This window comes from Cervus elaphus, chromosome 26, assembly GCF_910594005.1.
Source record: "Cervus elaphus chromosome 26, mCerEla1.1, whole genome shotgun sequence".
NCBI classification, from domain to species: domain Eukaryota; kingdom Metazoa; phylum Chordata; class Mammalia; order Artiodactyla; family Cervidae; genus Cervus; species Cervus elaphus.
The window spans coordinates 33,362,395-33,379,049 of NC_057840.1; the positions used below are offsets into that span (position 1 = coordinate 33,362,395).

The 16,655-nt window shown below is 48.5% G+C and overlaps 2 pseudogenes; both read left to right on the forward strand.

Moving 5' to 3' along the window:
- Positions 1-2,562: 2,562 nt before the first annotated feature.
- Positions 2,563-12,269, forward strand: LOC122684475 (annotated as a pseudogene).
- LOC122684083 lies at positions 3,471-5,258 on the forward strand (annotated as a pseudogene).
- Positions 12,270-16,655: the final 4,386 nt, after the last annotated feature.

A 16,655-nucleotide genomic window follows, 5' to 3' on the forward strand; every position in this document is an offset into this window, starting at 1 on the left:
AGTTACTTCTTCCTATATACTGAAATGTTACTGTATTATTCCTTATAGCTTTACTGACATGTTTAAATTAGAATCCTCAACACTTAAAACCTTAGTTTTTAGTAAAAGCTAAGAATTAAGCAATGAATTGTCTTTCACACTGGCATTTTATAGACTGGTTATCATAAACACCAGGGATAAGTTTTTAAAACTTTTGTTCTCATAGACAACACCTCGATGTGATACCAACATTTTTATTGATATTTCTAAATACCTTTAGTTTTTTTTAATCTAGTAATTGATGTCTCAGTATCTTTTATTCAATAAACTTTTGTCACTTAAATTAACACAGTTCTAGGACTTTCAGTCAGTCAGTCATTTCAGTTGCTCAGTCGTGTCCAACTCTTTGTGACCCCATGGACTGCAGCATGCCAGGCTTCCCTGTCCATCACCAACTCCTGGAGCTTGACAAACTCAGTTATCAAATATCTAGGAAGATTATTTTAAGCAGACATTTCTAAAATATAATTATTTTTAAGAGTTTATCCCAATGATTTTTTTTTCTTTTTTGTATCCCAATGATTTTATCTCATTTACATTTACTTTCAGATTTCATCATATCAAGTCATTTTTCTTATAACAGATCTAGTAAGGTCTTATGTATTAAATCTAGGTACAATAAGGAGTTACATAATTTTGATGACTCTTGACATATCTAAATCAATTAGATAAACAAACAAACATTAATACCAGATAGCAACTTAATATTGAATATTTCCCAGTTCACATGAACCTGAAAGTTACTTTAGCCACTGTCTTTAAATGTAACTGCTCTTTATTAAAATTAAATAGAGTTATTTATAAATCTAATTTTGATAAAACTTTTTAGAAGTAGAGATATCTCATATGTATAATGTGTACACAGAAATATACAGGTGAAACCACAGATCTCATAGCTTCACTTAAAAGCTTAACCATTGGATTGGGAATACATGTAAATCCATGGCTGATTCATATCAATGTATGACAAAACCCACTGGAAAAAAATAATAATAATAATATGATGGATTAAAAAAAAAAAAAAAGCTTAACCATTAATCGGGTATTACGATATAACCTTATTAGTTTACAAAGAACAGCTGAAGTACATTTACGTTGTTTGCTCAGATGACCAAAGCTTTGCTATCTGTAAGGTTTGGTTACGAGAACATTCCCAGCACTTTTAACTTTAAAGCCGCCACTTTCCCCCCTTGGTTTCAGGTCATGTCTGATGGAGCTAATCTGGCTCAGTCTCAGTCCTTGCAGCTTGTATTTACATTTTGGTTTGTAAGAGATTTCTAAGAGAAAGCCAGTTGCTTTTATAGTTTTCCAAAGAACAGTTCTGTCACCTAAAGATATGAAAATCAGTGATAAGATCTTTAACGAAACTGAAATGTCTTTTACTGTTTTAGAACTTTAGAGTTTAACTTACCATGCCTTCAAAGGTTTATATAAAGTATTTAGCAAAGGTCCTTTTGAGTTTACAAATTAGACCCAAAGCAAAATTACTAGTTTTATGAGTCCTTGTATGTTAGTTCCCAGTTTGTTTGTTTTTTTACTTGTATGGCTCAGGTAACAGTATTGGTTAGTACATTTAGTTATTATCTCCTAGGTGACAATCTATATCTCTTATCTTATAATACGGGGCAGAAGAACTATTCTCCAGTGAAATATGTCTATCCCATAGTATAATTAAACAAGAGATTTAACCATTTTCCATAAATCTATTTAAATATACCAATTTTATATACTTTTATCTAAATTCCATTAACTTTTATACCTTTTAACTTTAGTTTCTATCGTTATTGTTCAGTTGCTCAGTCGTACCCGACTCTTTGTGACCCCATGGACTGCAGCCCACCAGGCTCCTCTGTCCATGAGATTTTCCAGGCAAGGATACTGGAGTGGGTTGCCATTTCCTGCTCCAGGGGATCTTCCCAATCCAGGGATCGAACCTGGGTCTCCTGCACTGCAGGCAGATTCTCTACCAACTGAGCTACAAGGGGAGTCCCCTGGGTATCTCCCATATGTACATGAGGTGTACATGTTAATAAACTTAGCCACTTGATGCAAGGAACTGACTCATTGGAAAAGACCCTGATGCTGAGAAAGAATGAAGGCGGGAGAAGGGGACTAGAGAGGATGAGACGGTTGGATGGCATCACCGACTCAGTGGACATGAGTTTGAGTAAACTGCAGGAGTTGGTGATGGACAGGGAGGCCTGGCATGCTGCAGTCCATGGGGTCGCAAAGAGTCGGACACGACTGAGCCACTGAACTGAACTGAATTGAAGGAACAAGAGCGTTGCGGTCTCTTGTAACCAGTGCCTCGGGCGCCCAGTGTAAACAGTTGGGTCGGCTGATTTACAGTAAAGCGGGCGCGTGAGTGAGGGTGCCCGTGTGACCGCAAGAGTGCCCCTCCCCGACCCTTGCGCGGAGCCTCCCTGCTGTCACGTCTAGGAAACCAGGGGCGGGGCCTGTCGGCGGAGCGGCTGCCCAGGCAGTCAGCGCAGAGGGGGAGGTCCAGACGCAGCTGCCGGCTAGCGGGAGAGGATCGCCGGCTCTGACTTGGCAGCCTCGCACTCCTGCAAAATTGGGATCCAGGTGGCAAAGAGAGAGATGGGTGGCTCCAAGAGCAGTCTTGGCTTCCTCCTTTTGCTTCTGATTGGCATGTTGAGCGGGACGTCCAGCGGTGTGTTCGGGGATGAAGCTGCGCGGGGGATGGCAGGGGAATGCAAGGAGGTTGGATGTGTTATGACCTGGAAAGGGGACGGGGGTGGTGTACGCCGGGGTTCGCGAAACTTCTTGCAGGGTGTCGCCGCCGCCCCTTCCTCTTTCCCTTCCCTGGGCCCCTTTGCTCCTCGGAGGCTCCTCCCGGCTTCTTGCCGGCTCTCCGGGCCAGAACAGGGGTGCCTTGGGTGAAGTAGTAATGCCGGGATTTTGGGAGGTGACGCTGGGAGAAGAGGGGGCCAGGACGCGGCAGGAAATGCGGTTGAACCCTCCCCCCCAAAGGATCCAGACCGCCCCTGGGAAGTGGGAGCCCTGGAGCTGGGCGGGTTGGGACCAGTCGGCCTTCCCGCGGAGAAGGGACCCAGACCCGCCCAGAAAAGCACACCGTCCCGCCCCGACCTGTGCAAGAGAGACCCTTCTGGTCCTTCCTTCTGCCGAGCCTTGAAAGACCAGCGCTCTTTCCCGGCCGGGTAAGTTATAAACGCAGAGCGGACCCGGGTGCCCAGGAGGCGTCGGCGGCGCGATCCTGGCCGAAATGTGCTTGACTGCTCTTGTCTAAGCCGCAGCTGCTGGCTCCAACCCCGGCCCCCAGGCCGCGAGGCGGGGCTCCTCCCAGATCCCCGGGATCCGCGGCGCGGCTGCATCCGCGATCCCCGAGACTCCGCGGTGCGGCCGCACCCGCGATCCGGGGGCTCCGGGGCACGGCTCCTCCCGGATAACATGGCTCCGCGGCGCAGCTCCTCCCCGATCCCGGGGCTTCGCGGCGCGGCTCCCTTCGCGATCGCCGAGGCCCCTTGCACGGCTCTACTCCTGATCCCCGTGCTCCGTGGCGCGGTTCCTTCCCCATTCTGGGACTCCGCTGCGCGGCTCCACCCGGGACCCCGGAGGCGGGTGCGAGCCTCTTGCTGAGCAGGGACCAGGTGCGCTGGCTCATTGGTCCAGATGAAGAACTTTTTTTTTTTATTAGAGAAGTGACCTTGTTGGGCACTACGTCTATCCTTTAATCTGTTAGTACCCAGCGAGACAGCTGTCCTGCCTTTCACTTGGCCTGCAGAGTCCACGTCGAATATAAGCAGGTTTCCAAGTAGACAATTTCGTGGACCTGCCCCAGGTCAGCATTTCTGCTTGGTGGGGGTGGGGATGCTAGGGGCACGGGTGGGGGGGTTTCCACGCACTCTATCAGTGATTCGGCTCTGGCTTTCCTTTTCTGCAAAGTAGATGATAAGATTATGATACTAAATGCAGCTCAACTTGACAGTAAATTCTTCAAAACCCTTCTTCAAAAACTTGAAAGAAAGAAAAATGTGCTACCAAAATCTTGAAGTAAAACCTTCGGCCTTGGACAAAGCCACTAGCGGAACTATCTGTGACCTGTTCATACAGCTCAGCTACTTCTACCCGTGTGTTTTCTATCAGCACAGGGGTTTCCCGTGCAGTTATATTTCTTGTAGTGATAATATTAGCAGTTTTGCACCTTCATAGTGTGACAAGAATTGAACTGGAAGACAGCATCAGTGCACATTCCCAAGCGTTGTCTCAGCCACGTCCCAGATGACTGAGGATCTGAGAGGCCACACACCCAACAGTGGTACTTCCCTCCTGTTATCCTACCTTGTGGGTGGGTGGAGGAGTGTCTTGAGAAGTGCCACTCCTTTGGAGGCCAGAGCTAAGGTGAAGGATATCGAAATATCCAAGGAGAGAATAACTATCCACGGAGAGGATGTACTCCAAGAAGGTAGTTTTGGGCATATTTTCCATGGGATTTATGTAGATGAAAAAGATCCAAATAAAGAACAGCAATCATTTGTAAAAACAGAGATTAAGCTTCTGAAACTCAGGTGACAGTGATACTCACTGAATGTTGTAAGCTATGAGATCTTCATCACAGAAATCTTCCTCCTATTTCCCTTGTGTGTATAGAAGAAAGAGAAAACCCCTCGTGATATTGCCTTACATGAATTGGGAGAATCCTAAATAGTTTTCACAGCATTGCAAATTGTGTGTCTGCGTGTGTGTTAGTCAGTCAGGCATGTCCGACTCTTACCACCCCATGGACTGTAGCCCGCCAAGCTCTTCTGTCTGAGGAATTCTTCAGGCAAGAATACTGGAGTGGGTGGCCATTCCCTTCTCCAGGGATCTTTCCGACCCAGGGAACAAACTCGGGTCTCCTGAACTGCAGGCAGATTCTTTACTGTCTGAGCCACCAGGGGAGCCTGCAGCACCAGTTAGTAGAGGCCAATAATCCACAGGCAATTTCTCAACAGGACCTGGTCCACAAGGTCAGATTGCCTGTGGAATGAGTTACCTGGTCAGAAGAGAAGTCCTCCACAGAGACCTGGCTGCTAGGAGCTCTGCCACTGATGACAACCTCATGTTAAGAGTCCAGATAGCCCCTCTCCAGAGTCTTGTTCCCCATGGACTCTCACTGTCTGGGGGACAATGAAAACGTGGGAAAATGGATGGCCCATGAACCTGTGGTTAAGAATGAGTTCTCCAGACTTCCCTGGTGATCCAGTCGCTAAGACTCCACACTCCCAATGATGGGGCCCTGTTCGATTCTTGGTCAGGGTACTGGATCCCACATGCCACAACTAAGAAGTCAGCATGTTGCAACTGAGAGTCTTCATGCTGCAAAAAGATCCCAAGTGCCACAACTAAGACCCAGTACATCAAAAAAAAAAAAAAAACCACCCTACATGGATGTGGACTCTTTAGAGATCTGAAAGAGGGTTACCGAATACCCCAGCCTATCAACTGTCCTATGAAACATTTGCTGTGATGGCTTGTGCTGGGCCTTAGATTCGGAGGAGAAGCCCAGTTCCAGCAGCTGGCCCGGTGTCTCACAGAGGTCCATGCAGCCCTGGGGGCCTGTGTCTGACTTTCCTTTCTCAGTCCCCCAGCGTCAGCAGGAAGGTGCCTGCTGAGGCCCACTTGGAGCCAGGCAGCCACATACATCACCCAGCACCACAGAAGCACATTGTCTTCCAGAACACTGTGCCTTAGGAATGCCATAGCATCTAAACTTTCTAAGACAGACTTAATGATGTGGAATATTTTCTAGATAGCACTTTCATTAGGTTGAACTCAAAATGTTTGTATAAATTCTTTGACCAAGGGATTTTTAAACAATGTTATAAAATAAATAGTTTTTAAGATTGTTTCAACACAAATACTTGGACTAGCTTAGTGCCATGTGCTTTTTAGTTTCTATTTCCTCAGAGTAATGTAGTTGACTCACCCTTGTATGTGCCCTGCTTAGTTGCTCAGTCGTGTCCAAATCTTTGCGACACCATGGACTATAGAGTCCCTGGAATTCTCCAGGGTTGAATCCTGGAGAGGGTAGCCTCTCCCTTCTCCAGGGGATCTTTCTGACCCAGGGATTGAACTGGGGTCTCCTGCATTGCAGGTGGAGTCATTACCTGCTGAGCCACCAGGGAAACCCTTAAGTTTCTTTTTTTTTTTTTAATATTTATCACTAGTTTTGGGAATTATTTGTCTATAATATGAAATACTTTGTCTTAAGAAAAGAAAAAAATGCTGTTGCCTTATACAGGATAAAGCAGTATTGAAGAAAACTTAAAAGCTAGAAGGAAAAAAAAAGAGAAAAATACAGTATAATAATAAAAAATACAATAGAAACAGAAACTACTCTTTCATGGAAAATTGCCTTTTAAAATGTTTTTTTTAATAAAGAGGAGTTCACAAAGTAAGGAGTTCTTACTTTGTGGAAAGTAGGAGCGGAATTCACTGAAACATCTTAAATTTGGCAGATCCTAGCATTTCTGAGAGCCAGAAGTGGGCGTGGGGCAGGTCAATACTAAACAGTTGTAATTTTATTTATTTTTACTTTCTAAAAAAGGAGATAACACAATTCCAGAAGGTGCAATCATGTTTTTAAGATTTAGAATTCCTTTTACTGTACCTAGAATAGTGCTATGCACAGAATGAGTGCCTGAGTTGTGTTGCGTAAAAAAAAAAAAAAGTAAACAGATTTTGTGCTTGTCTTCAAGTCTGGCGTAAGTATAAAATGGATTTTTAAAAACACTTGAAAAAATTAAAGCATTCAATTTATTTTTTAAAAAAATTCCATATGCCTCCCCAGGAAGGCGCTCAATGCCTAGCCACTGATCAGCCCCTCCCTGGAGTTCAAAGCTCCTCCGAGACAGCTCATGCTGTTGCTAATTGAAGCTAGTTATGACCCAGATCCTACCACTGGTAGAGTTAACAAGTGGTGGAAAAGGAAAAGTTGGTTTGTTCAGGAGCCCTGGGAAAATAGTGACCTAATGTCCTCAGACGTCTCCAAGCTTCCAGGTTAGAAAAGGGGGCGGAGGGGCTGCTGCGGGCGCGTCAGCGTCCTGTGCAGTCAGGTTGTTGGCACAAGGCGGACGTCTGAGCCTCACCAGGCTTATGGTTTCAACCAGTCTGGGGGTCATGTTCTTGCAGCCAGCAGTTTTTATGTGCTGGGGGTCTGCTTCCTGTAGAAACAACTTGAGACTTGTGTCAGATCTTTGTTATCTTTCAGGGAACTGGTAATTTCATGGCACTGCTATGTGGCTGGTCACAGTCTAAATTGTTACCAGTTTCCCAGCCTAAGGAGTATTCGATTCTCCATCTTCATGTGTCCTAATCCTTAACTCTTAAAACACTGTTTTGAGACTCACAGGAGACATGGATGACTAAAACTTTTCTACAGACAAGAGGCAGGCAGAGACCATGGGGGGCAGGTCTTTCCACTAAGGCCGCCTAGAGCCCTTTTGGTTACAGGACCATTTATTATCCATTTTTCCATGGTCCCAAGAAGCTCAGGGCCTCCAACAGCTTCCTATCTCTTGAAGAGAATCTAAACATGGCCTCTCTCAACTGGCATCTTATCCCTTTGTCTGATAGCTCACCCAGCAAACCCCCGACCTGGCCCCCAGGACCTAACGTAGGAGGGACGGGAACAGGGTTTCCCAGAGTGTGAGACAGGGCTCGAGGGTGAGGCTGGGCATCCCCACTTCTACCCTTTGGTCCCACACTCATATTGTCTAGGAATTGGGACAGTGGCAGCCTATAATGGTTATTTATTAAGACAGGAGTTGACAGAATTTTCTACAGAAGAAAGTAAATCTGGTTGTCTCTTTAGGCCATTTGGTATCTGTCTCTGGGTACAAAAGGAGCTTCCACATTTGTGGAGCACCAGCAGCCAAATATAATGTGTAAATCAACTGAGAACCAGACTTGTCCACTGTCCTGGTTTCTGACCCCGTAATGAGTGACCCATCCCCTAGAGGATCATCCAAGAGCTGCCTCAGTTGTCTGTTTAAGAACCAGAAATTTACCCTGTCCTGCCCTGTAGCTTCTGGTGGTGGGAATGTGATAGGAGGCGGGTCTGGCTGTTGTGAGCTAATGTGCCTCTTCTGCTGTAGACTGGCTTCCTTGGTTCCAGGAGCGGTAGGGGACACTGCGTGAAGCCACAGGTGTGAGCAGGGATAGTGGCCCTGTATCAACTCTGGTGTCAGGCCTAGGTCACCTGCTGGTACATCTTATGTGTTCCCCGTGGCCCTGGTTATGCCAAGCCACATAATCACTTCTATCCTATGACGGCTGGTCTATCTGAACTCATGGTTAGGGGTTGATGCACCCAGATCATGATGGGCAACTCTGACATTCCATGGCCAGAGGCCTCATCTCTGCCAGGCCCCAGGACCATTCCAGGAGCCAGTTGGTAAAGGATCCGCCTGCAATGCAGGAGACCCCAGTTCAAATCCTGGGTCAGGAAGCTCCCTTGGAGAAGGGAAAGGCTACCCAATCCAGTATTCTGGCCTGGAGAATTCCATGGACTGTATAGTCCATGGGGTCCCAAGAGTCAGATATGACTGAGCGATTTTCACTAATCACTTTGATCATTATACCAACTTTGCTCCTGACATACAACACTCCACCTGGAATCTGATCTTCCTTCATTTTTCATCCCTGTTCCTGCTGGAAGCCCACAGGAACATGGTCTCCTACCGCCATCCCTGATCTTCCACAGCAATCAACCTTGAGATGTTGGAGATACTTTTCATCCACACTTTCCTCTCGGGTTCCATAGAGTCCATCAGGCTTTCCCATGGCACCTGGTGGCCTGGACACTTTCCTGCCCTTTCACACCATGTCCGCCCTGGCAGATTCACTTCTCTGAGCCTTTGATCCCCTCCTCTACCACCTGCATTGGAAGTTCTGGACTTTTGTGCCGTGTGGGCCAGGCCTTTCTCCAGGCTTCCAAGACCCATCCTAGTGGGAGATCAGCAGTGACTCCCCGGCCTTGTTAAGTCCTGTGACCCCTAATTGTGAAGTCTCCTATCTCCAACTTGGGGTTCTGTGCTCACCCGCCACCTATTTGCCCCTCTCCCTGTGATCCTGCTTCCTCAGGAGCATCCCCACAGGCTCCCCATCTCTCACAGGACACGGGGTTAGACTCTGACAGTCCTCTGTCATCTAGACCTTTCCTGCATAGCAGCCTGGCTCATCTCTGCAAAGGTTATGATGCTGGCAACTGACCTGGTGGACACGGGGACACACCAAGATGCGTGACCTTTGCCAGACAGGGCTCCTCCTTCTCCACGAGGCTTGGGGCACTAGTTTGTGTCGGGGTGGTGGTGGTGGTAATTGCTCTGTCAGCCCAGCCATGCACTGTACTCGGCTCTCGTAACTGGGGGAAGGGCCTACGGGTCTTTTTTTCCCCAACCTCACCCTCACTGTGTTTTGCCTTCACAGGTGCTCATTCTCTTTCCTATAATTTCACCATCGATCCTCGGCCCAGATATGGACAGCCATGGTGTGAGGTTCAAGGCGAAGCGGATCAAAAGGTCTTTGTCTCCTATGACTGTGATAGAGCTAAGATCAAGTACACGAGTCCATTGGGAGAGGAAGTGAAAAGTATGAACGCCTGGGAAATAAGACGGACACACTCAGAGACACTGGGGACTTGCTCAAGCAGCAAGTGTCTGACATTACACCAGAGAAATACACAGACAAGGGTGAGTGAGAAAGTCCAAATGCAGGAGGAGCAGACTGGGGGCTCAGCTGCATCCACTGTTTTTGGATTAAAAAAAAAATTGGATATTGTCCTTCACTAGTAGTCCAGTGGAAAGAACAGCTGTTGCAGGAAAGACCACGGCCAGATTAGCTGGGCCCAGGGGAGGTGGACCCAGGTGGGGCAAAGAATCTGTCAAGCCCAGAGACTGAGCACTTTCTTTTCTTGGTGGGGTCAGGACCTCTGACCCTACAGGCCAGGATGACATGCTGGCGTGAAGACAACGGACACACCAGTGCATCCTGGCAGTTTGACTTCAGTGGAAAACTGTGGCTCCTCTTTGATTCGGAGAATGGACACTGGACAGTGGTTCATCCTGGAGGGACACAGATGAAAGAGAAGTGGGAGAAGGACAGAGCCGTGACCGACTTCTTCAGGAAGGTCTCCATGGGAGACTGTCGGGCCTGGTATCAGGCTTTCTTGGTGCGCTGGGAGAGAATGTTGAAGAGCACGGGTAGGTGAGAAGATTAGGAGAAAGTGGTAGTTCTCTCATGGTGACATGGACCCACTCCTCTGTGTGTGTGTGTGTGTGTGTGAAAATGATCCATCAGAGGTGAGTTGCTCCTGAAAGAACAGTGACCCGGGGATGCTCCGTCATCCTCTTTCCTCTTTTACCTGCTGACGTCTCTCCTCACAGCACAGGCCTTTGCACGATTGAACATAGATTCTCACTGATCCTAAACATGAGAGCATCTCTATGATTCCAATCTCCTTCTTACTGTTCCCTCTTTCCAGAATCTTCTGTTAAATGTCACCAGTCCTCCTTCTGGAAATCTGTCACCACCACCTCTGCTGTCAGCTCCTGAGGAATCCATCCTCACATCACCATCTCTGATGTCCCAACAGGACTGAGTGACTCTGTTGGAAATCTTGCTCCCCCATCAGCTGTCAGAGCCCCGAGGAAGGGGCTCCTCCCTTCCCCCATCTCACCTGAGGACCTGTCACAAGGGCCTCCACGTGTGGGTGGAGGGGTAGGGGTACCTGGGTCATGGAGGTGAGGAGGCATCTGCCGAGTTTGGAATCTGGACAAGGGATTCACCCTCACTCTCCTTGCAGCATCACCGACGACAGGCCCCCCTACAGTCCAGTCCACGGCCGCAGCCATCAAGCACATCACCTGGATCCTCCCCGTGGTCCTCACCAGTTTCATCATAACTGTCTTCCTGGGCTGAGTCCTTTCTAGGAACAGGTACTGAGGGCAGAATCCAGAGGGGAGGCAGGGGCACAGGGCCTGGTGTGAGGACAGGGAAGGTGAATCCCAGCTGACCTCTGCCCTCACTGAACCTCCTCATCCTGGAAATGAGCAGGTGAATAAGACCCCATATCACCTGAGAGCAATAATTGTGGGCCCAACTCCAAAGGCCTGTTCTCACAGGAAGTGGCTTGGGTCCAGCAGGCAAGGCAGGAGCCCCACAGCAGAGACTGTGGGAAGGGGCGAGGCCAGGCCTGTGCTCCTGGGGCAGCAGCAGTTCTGACTCAGCCTGTGGCCTGCTCGTCACCAGCCTCCTGGGGACCCAGAGCCTCCATCACTGAGCGGCCCTGCCTTGAGCAGAGGTCCTGGGGATGGTGGGCCTGAGCTGGGCTGGAGGCGCCCAGCTGGGCGGGACCAGGAAGAGATGGGGGGCAGGGACCCTGGTCCTGAGAGCTGTGTGTGCTGCTGGCTCAGAGGCTGGAGGGGAGGGAAGGAAGGAGGTTTGCCTGCAGCCCCCCAAGGCTGTCAGGAAGCAAGGCCCCTCCTCCGGGACCTGCTCCCTGGCCCTTTAGGCCCCCCTTGGGGAGGATCTGGACCTGAGTAAAGGAGCAGATTGATTCCTCACTGGCTCCAGTCCTGAGCCTGAGCAGGGGGTGTCAGGGCCTGGGGTGACTCTGTGATGCAGGAAGGAAGGAGGAGGGGACAGGAAGCTGCTGGGCCTGGGGTGGGGGTGGGGGATATAGGAGCCCCTCAGTGAGGATGGGCTGGAGGGGGGCTGGGGAGGGGCAGCCCCAGGAAAGTGACAGGAGTTCCTCCACCCCCTTGACCAAGGCCTCTTTCTTTTCTGCAGGAGACGGTGCTCCCAAGAAGCCCACAGGTGCTCTGTCTGCCTTTCTTCTGCTCTTCACTTTAGATCCAGGAGATCACACCCCATGGATCCTGAGTCTGTTTTCCGGTTACAATGACACAGTAGATGAATCATCTCATGGGTTTTATCACGTTTGACAAAATCCTACTCAGCATCTTTAAAAAAAAACAGAAACTATTTCACCACTTTCTTCTGGTGCTAAGCGATGGAATTTCTACACTGAAATAATCAGGTACTTGAAGAAATCTCCCCAAACAGGACATTTTTCATCATAGTCTAGTTTGTGGATAATTAGACTCTGCCTCGTGACCTCGTTCTTGCAAATGATATTGCAAGAAAAATACCATCTGCTATTATAGGACTCAGGGATTCTTTCTGTGTCTGGAGAAATCACCTCAGCCTATTTTCTTTTATTTATTTATTTATTTATTTATTTTTTATTAGTTGGAGGCCAATCACTTCACAACATTTCAGTGGGTTTTGTCATACATTGACATGAATCAGCCATAGATTTACACGTATTCCCCATCCCGATCCCCCCTCCCACCTCCCTCTCCACCCGATTCCTCTGGGTCTTCCCAGTGCACCAGGCCCGAGCACTTGTCTCATGCATCCCACCTGGGCTGGTGATCTGTTTCACCATAGATAGTATACATGCTGTTCTTTTGAAATATCCCACCCTCACATTCTCCCACAGAGTTCAAAAGTCTGTTTTGTATTTCTGTGTCTCTTTTTCTCTTTTGCATATAGGGTTATCGTTACCATCTTTCTAAATTCCATATATATGTGTTAGTATGCTGTAATGTTCTTTATCTTTCTGGCTTACTTCACTCTGTATAAGGGGCTCCAGTTTCATCCATCTCATTAGGACTGGTTCAAATGAATTCTTTTTAAGGGCTGAGTAATATTCCATGGTGTATATGTACCACAGCTTCCTTATCCATTCATCTGCTGATGGGCATCTAGGTTGCTTCCATGTCCTGGCTATTATAAACAGTGCTGCAATGAACATTGGGGTGCACGTGTCTCTTTCAGATCTGGTTTCCTCAGTGTGTATGCCCAGAAGTGTCCACTGACAGATGAATGGAGAGAGAAGATGTGGACATATATCCAGTGCAGTGTTACTCAGCGTCAAAAAGAATGAAATAACACCATATGTAGCAACATGGATGGACCTGGAGATTGTCATATTGAGCGACATACATCAGACAGAGAAGCAGAAACACCTTTTGCCATCACTTATACGTGGAATCCAAAAAGTCGTAACACAAGTGCTCTTACTTACAAATCATAAAGGGACTCACAGATTTAGAGGATGAATTTATGGTTGCCAGGGGGAACGGATGGGGGGTGATAGTTAGGGAGTCTGGGATCAAGATGTACACATTGATTTATTTAAAATGGATAACCAGTAAGGACCTCCTGTGTAGCACATAGAACTCTACTCAATGTTATGTGGTAGCCTGGGTGGGGATGGGAGGGGAGTCGGGGAAGAATAGATGCATGTATGGAAGTGAAAGTGAAAGGTTAGTTGCACAGTCATATCTGACTCTTTGGGATCCTGTGGACTGTAAGCTGCCAGCTCCTCTATCCATGGATTCTCCAGGCAAGGGAGTACTGGGGTGTGTTGCCATTTTCTTCTCCAGGGGATCTTCCCAACCTGGGGTTCGAACCCGTGTCTCTTGCATTGCAAGCAAATTCTTTACCAGCTGAATCACCAGGGAAGATAGAGACATGTATGTGTATGTTAAATCCCTAGCCTAGCTTCTTTGTGCTGCTCATTCAGGACTCCTACACTCCTCCCTGTGTGTATATTTCCACTTTGCTTCCATCTTAAATAAACAAACTGTTTCTCTGTATGTCTCCAGTAATTACTTTGGTACTGTTTTTAAAGTTTTTGCCTCCTTGAAACATGCTTGCTGTCAAAGATGGTAAGAGCCAAGGGAACTTTGCATCTCGCTCCTGGTGTTCAGTGTCTAGAATTCCTTGTTTTACACCAAGCTACCCAGATTCAATTCCTGAGTAGGAAACTAAGGTCCCTCTTTAGCACAGCTCACTGCTGCCTCTCTGAGATCAATATTAAGGAGCTATACACCTTATATTAAGGTGTAAATATGCACCTTAAATTTACAGGTAGAGGGGCTTCACAGGTTTGTCATGGGAAATGACACCGAGAGTTTAAAAAAAAAAGAAAGTCCTCTCAAAGTTAACCTGGTTCTTTCCCTCTCTAGGCCCTTTAATGGCTATTGTTCTTTCCTTTCTAATCCTTGTTTATTTAATCTTTTGATTGACTTTGTGTCTGTAGGATCTACCAGTTTGAAATAACACTCATGGTGGCTCAAGGAATATAGCCTGTTCCAGTGGAGGGTGGCCCAGATCGATCCATATAGGTCCTTGTGAGGGACTTCTGCACCTTGAGGGGAGGCTCAGGTCAGTGGTCCCTGTCCAGCAGGGAGAAGTTTGGATAGAAGAAAGCTTTGGCCCCTTAACCCTTCAGAATAAGGGTGTAGAACCCCTCAGTGGGTAATGAGACAGGCTGGGACAGTTTGCTGCAGTGAGTGTACCTGGACAAAAGTCACATCAAGCATCAAAATATAAAGAAATTATAAGGGGCTAAAAATAATTGCTTTCATGTGCAGTTGGGGCAAATAATTAGCACCAAGACACAAAAAGACCAAAAACCCAAGGCGATTTCAGAGCAGCCAGGAGCAAAAGCAGGTACTTGGTCATGGTCCCGGCACACAGCACCACCAAGGGGGAACAAACCACCCAGGTCACCACCCTGGTCTGAACCCAGGACCCGCCCCCACCCTCATCTCATATGTGGGACCGCATTCCCCATGCTCTGGAGCCAGCAAGGGAACATGTTACTTCTTTTTGTTCCCTCATGAGTCCCAATAAATCTGTTTTCCCCCCCGAATCTGTGTCTGGCCTTTTATCAACTTCTATTGATCGAGTCCAAGAACTCTGGCGGGTAACACAGGAGGACTTTGGCTAAAGGTCAGAATGCTGGCTGGAGATGGTGTCTCCAGTGGGCTTCCAGCAAAAACAGGGATTGAACACATGCAGATTCCAGGTGGGGTGCACGGTGTCAGGAACAGAGCAGGCGCAGTGGCTGACATGAGCAGAGAGACGGGAAGGCCCGCCGGGTCCTGACTGCAGAGACTATGATGCTGGTTCACAGCACACGGTGACCCTAGAGGCAGACAGCCTGGATGGGCGGCCAACCTAGATACACCTGCACGATGGAAAGCAATGAAACAAAGGAATTCCCTGCTGGCCCACTGGTCAGGACCCCGGGCTCACTGCCAGGTGCCCGGGTTTGATCACTGGTCAGGGAACTAAGATCCCAAAATCCAGGCAGCCGACCGAAAAACAAAAAACCCCAGAAATGAAAAGAAAATAAAACACAAGCTGGATGATCAGGATGCTGAAAACAGCCATTGCCACAGCTCGTCTGGATACTTGGTCCAGTTTCTAGAACTGAGCCAGTTATCAGAACCCAGAATCCATGACTAGAGAGAGATGCCAGTTTCCAGCAGGAAGGCCCTCTTATCACCATGGCAAGCGTAGTGCAGCAGTCTCTGGCCTTCCTCATCCTTGGAAGCCACATGGCCATTGACTCAGGTAAGTGCACACTGGGATGCAGAAGCCAGCCCCACATTCCTATGGACCCAGTGTGTGACTGACATCATGTCCAGGGATCTGAAGCATCGTCACGGCCCTGCTGTTATTAATGTATGCAGGAGATGCAGGAAATTGAATACATAACTGGCCTGCGTCCTGCTTACAGGGATATCACCGTGTCTGAAGACCCATACAGTGGGTCAGATTCATCTTCTGTAGAAGATTTCTCCAGCTCCTGTCTTAATCAATAACCATTATAGGCTGCCATCTCCACCGTCTCTGGATGATATGAATGTGGGACCAAAGGGTAGAAGTGGGGCTGCCCCTCCTCACCCTCAGGCCCCATGTCACACTTTGGGGGACTGGGCTCCCAACCCTCCTGGGGACCAGGCAGGGAGGCTTTTGCTGGGGTGAGTCCTCAGGCAAGGGGATAAGATGCCATGTGGTGGAGAGTGTGATTCGGGTCCCTTCTCAGGTGGGAAGGTATTGGCGGCCCTGGGCTTCTCAGGATGCAGAAATGTGGAATGAACTTAGTGAGCTGCAGGGGAGGAGCTGTGACCACTAAGGGGATGTGTCTGGGGAAGTGAGAGCCTGGGGCGGCAAGGGTGGTTTATGGCTGGTAAAGCGGCCTGGGAGTTCAAGGGCAGGGGGGCGTGTGGAGGAGAAGGGTCTGTGTGAACAGATGAAGTCAGTGCTGTGCTTCTTAGGGGTGTCTGGGCTCCCCCCACACGGAAGGTGGTCTGGCCCAGCCCTGTCACGGGGGCTCGCACTCCTGGGGGCGTGGGTGAGGGGCTGGGAGCTTGGGGATAGCAGTCTTCCCTCCATGCTCTCTCGTTGGCCTCTCGCCGCCCCACCTCTCACTGTCTGAGCATTGCTTTTTCAACCAATTTGCCCTTTTGCTGGCCTGAAAGTGGCCAACCAGCCCAGCAGCTGCCAAGAAGGAAAGGAGCTCACCTAAGGATTGGGAGGAGGAGGTGGAGGCAACCCCGCTCCCGTAGGCTCTCTAACCAAGGCCAGCTTAGGTCCGCTCTCTGGTCATCACCCCGCCTTCTCCCGGCAGGTTCACCAGGAGCTCACCACCCTGCGCTCCGTGGACACAGTTGGGCAGCAGAAGCAGGACCAGGAAGCAAGACTGATGTTGGTGCCAGCAGCCCTTGCCA